Source organism: Trichechus manatus, unplaced genomic scaffold (genome assembly GCF_000243295.1).
Source record: "Trichechus manatus latirostris isolate Lorelei unplaced genomic scaffold, TriManLat1.0 scaffold00085, whole genome shotgun sequence".
Taxonomy (NCBI): domain Eukaryota; kingdom Metazoa; phylum Chordata; class Mammalia; order Sirenia; family Trichechidae; genus Trichechus; species Trichechus manatus.
The window spans coordinates 7,152,347-7,156,974 of NW_004444021.1; positions in this window are offsets into that span (position 1 = coordinate 7,152,347).

A 4,628-nucleotide genomic window follows, 5' to 3' on the forward strand; every position below is an offset into this window, starting at 1 on the left:
GTGTGGATACTCTTATACTGAATAATTCAAAGAATATTTTCACATCTTTATAAATATCATCAGTGGGCACACTATTGGATTCCAGTTGCTATTAAGTCACTAGGCATCACCATGAGGCAGTAATTTTCAGACTATAAAAAAACTAATACTACCTCCTACCTAGTGAAGTGGAATCCTAAATATACGGAACATATTTACTATTGTGCCTCAAGTAATATGTACCCAATAAGCAACAGTTTTACTTTTAAGGGTATATATTTAGCTCTAGAGAAAAGAGTTTGAAAATAGAAACTGGGTAATATTTTTTCAGTCTCTACTGGACAATTGTGTCATATTCCCTAGGTGGAACATATGTTTTCTATGCCCTCCCTATACATAAAATATGCTTCTATTTAGAGGGTTCCTATGTCAACATCAAACTACTAAGCAAGCTGTGCAGCAATTAATTACTAAAGTAAAAAAAAATGTTGCTGTTGAGTTGATTCCAACTCATAGTGACTCTATAGGACAGAGTAGAACTGCCCCATAGGGTTTCCAAGGCTGTAATCTTTATAGACACAGACTGCCGCATCTTTCTCCCATGGAGTGGCTGGTGGGTTAGAACTGCCAAGGGCTCAATTAGCAATCAAGCACTTTAACAACTACACCACCAGGGCTCCTAATGACTAAATAACCATGGTGAATGGTGGTGTGGAACCATCCACATTCACTTCACTAGGATTTCATTGGGCAAGGGATTACCCTAGTAATATGACTTCCTTGATCTGCTAATGTTTTACATAATTTCAGAAATGAGCTCTTCAGTGTTTGTTTATTTTATTATAGTCCTCCTCATCAGGTATACTAATTGTTGGGAACAAACTCGAGTTTAAAAGAACTATATCTAAGGTACAGAAGGGGAAATATTCTGTATTGCCTTCAAATTACCTCCTTAATATTTGCAAATTTCTCTACCCAGAGCTATACCTGAAGTTGGAAGTTCAATGTCACCACTTTTAGTCCCTCTTCCACTTATCAACGTATTAAAAAGTTATAGAATCTTTCTTAATGTTTACCTACAGTGTATTTGACATCACTTGTCTGTCAATTTGTTGTACGGTGGTCGCTTCCATTTCACTGTGATGCTGGAAGCTATGCCAGTGGTATTTCAAATACCAGCAGGGTCCCCATGGCGGACAGGTTTCAGTGGAGTTTCCAGACTAAGACAAACTGAGAAGAAGTACTTGGTGATCTACTTCTGAAAAAATTGGCCAATGGAAACCTTATGGATAGCAGCAGAACATTGTCTGATATAGATATAGTGCCAGACTATGAGACCCTAAGGTTGGAAGGCACTTAAAAAATGACTGAGAAAGAGCTGCCTCATCAAAGTAGAGTTCACCTTAATGACATGGATGTAGTAGAGTTTTCAGGACCTTCATTTGCTGATGTGTGACTCCAAATGAGAAGAAACAGCTGCAAACTTCCATTAATAATTAGAACGTGGAATATACCAAGTATGAATCAAGGAAAATTGGAAATTGTCAAAATTAAAATTGAACACTTGAAGATTGATATCCTAGGCATTAGTGTGCTGAAATGGACCAGTATTAGCCATTTTAAATCATATGGACTTCTATGCTGTGAATGACAAATTGAAGAAGAATGGCATTGCATTCATCATCAAAAAGAACATTTCAAGACCTACACCGAAATGCAATGCTGTTAGTGATAGGGTAATATCCATACACCTTAAAGGAAGACCAGTTAATACAACTATTATTCAAATTTACACACCAACTCTAATGTCAAAGATGAGGAAATTGAAGATTTTTACCAATATCTGCAGTCTGAAATTGATCAAACATGCACTCAAGAGGCATTGATAATTACTGGTGATTGGAATGTGAAAGCTGGAAACAAAGAAGAAGGATAGTACACCCATTTCTCACTTATCGACATGGTTAGGTTCCAAAGATCTGGTCGTTATGCAAAACTCTGCGTTATGTGAAAATGGAGGATAATCACATCTGATGACAAAATGGAGGATGACTATATCATTACATAACCAGCAAATTACATCATTACATAACTGCCAAATTATATCAGTACATAACTGTCAAATCACTGAGACTCATGGCCCAGGCAAGTTGACATATAACCTTAACCATTAGAGCCATGCTACTCTTCCCTTGCACCTCAGCATTAATTACCATCAGATGTACACTGCTAATATGCAAAATTTTTTACTATTGTTGTAAATGTGAAATGTTGGATAACGAGATAGTTCATAAGTAAGGAGTAGGTGAAGTTAGAAAATATGGCCTTGGTGATAGAAACAAAGCTGGAGATCGCATGATAGAATTTTGCAAGACCGACAATTTATTCAATCCAGATACCTTTTCTCAACAACAAAAATGATGATTATACACTTAGACCTCACCAGAAGGAATACACAGGAATCAAATTGCCTACATCCATGGTAAGAGATGATGGAAAAGCTCAATATCATCAGTCAGAAAAAGGCCAGGTGCCAATTATGGAACAGATCATCAATTGCTCATATGCGAGTTCAAATTGAAGCTGAAGAAAATTAAAACAAGTAGAGCCAAAGTATGATCTTTAGCATATCCCACTTGAATTTAGAGACCATCTCAAGAATAGATTTAACTCACTGGACACTAATGACTGAAGTGCAGACGAGTTGTGGGATGACATCAAGGACATCATACATTCAGAAAGCAAAAGGACATTAAAAAGACAGCAAAAAAAAGACCAAAATGGATGTGAGAAGAGAGTGAAACTTGCTCTTGAATTCAGAGTAGCTAAATTAGATGGAAAAAATGATAATGTAAAAGAACTGAACAGGAGATTTCAAAGGGCAGCGGGAGAAGACAGTAAAGTATTACAATGAAATCCTTGGAGCTAGAAAACCAAAAGAACAAGCTGTGCATTTCTCAAGCTAAAAGAACTAAGAAAAAATTCAAGTCTCAGGTTGCAATATTGAAGGATTCTATGGGCAAAAAAAATTGAACAATGCAGGAAGCATCCAAAAAGGATGGAAGGAACACACAGAGTCAATGAATCAAAAAGAATTGGTTGACATTCAACCATTTCAGGGGGTAGCATATGATCAAGAACAGATGGTACTGAGGGAAGACGTCCAAGCTGCCCTGAAGGCACTGGTGAAAAACAAGTCTCCAGGAATTGACAGAATACCAATTGAGATGCTGCAACAAATGGATGCAATACTGGAAGAGCTCCCTCATCTCTCTATGCCAAGAAATTTGGAAGACAGTTACCTGGCCAACCGACTGGAAGATTTTCTTGTTGTTGTTGTTAGGTACTGTCCAGTCAGTTCCAACTCATAGTGACCCTATGTACAACAGAACAAAACACTGCCCGGTCCTGCATCATCCTCACAATTGTTGCAGTATTTGAGCCCATTGTTGCAGCCACAGTGCCAATCCATCTCATTGAGGGTCTTCCTCTTTTTTGTTTACCCTCTACTTTACCAAGTAACATGTCCTAATAACATGTCCAAAGTATGTGAGACAAAGTCTCACCATTCTTGCTTCGAAGAAGCATTCTGGTTGTACTTTTTCCAAGACAGATATGTTTTTTCTTCTGGTAGTCCATGTTATAGTCAATATTCTTTGCCAATACCACAATTCAAAGGCATCGATTCGTCTTCAGTCTTCTTTATTCATTGTCCATATGCATGCCTATTTCAAAGAAAGCTGATCCAAAGAAACATGGAAATTATCAAATAGTATCATTAACGTCACATGCAAGTAAAATTATACTGAAGATAATTCAAAAATGGTTGCAGCAGTACATCAACAGGGAACTGCTAGAAATTCAAGCCAGATCCAGAAGACAAGGTGGAACAAGGGATATCATTGCTGATGTCAGATGGATCTTGCCTGAAAGCAGAGAATACCAAAAAAGATATTTACCTGTGTTTTTTTGACTATACAAGGGCATCCGACTGTGTGGATCATAACAAATTATGGATAATATTGACAAGAATGGGAATTCCAGAATACTTTATTGTGCTCATGTGGAACCTGTACATAGACCAAGAGGTAGTTGTTTGAAGAGAACGAGGTGATATTGCATGGTTTAAAACCAGGAAAGATGTGCATCAGGGTTGTATCCTTTCACTGTACTTATTCAATCTGTATGCTGAACAAATAATTCAAGAAAAAGAACATGGCATCAGGATTGGAGGAAGACTCATTAACAACCTGTAATATGCAGATGACACAACCTTGCTTGCTGAAAATGAAGAGGACTTGAAGCACTTACTGATGAAGATAAAACACTACATCCTTCATATGAATTATGACAACATAAATATAGCAAAAATCTTCACAACTGAACTAATAAACAACATCATGATAAACGGAGAAAAGATTGAAGTTGTCAAGGATTTCATTTTACTTGGATCCACAATCAATCTTCATGGAAGCAGCAGTTAAGAAATCAAACAATGCATTGCATTGGGCAAATCTGCTGCAAAAGACCTGTTTAAAGTGTTGAAAAGCAAAGAAGTCACCTTGAGGACTGAGGTGTACCTGACCCAAGCCATGGTATTTACAATTGCCTCATATGCATGCAAAAGCTGGACAATGAATAAGGAAGAC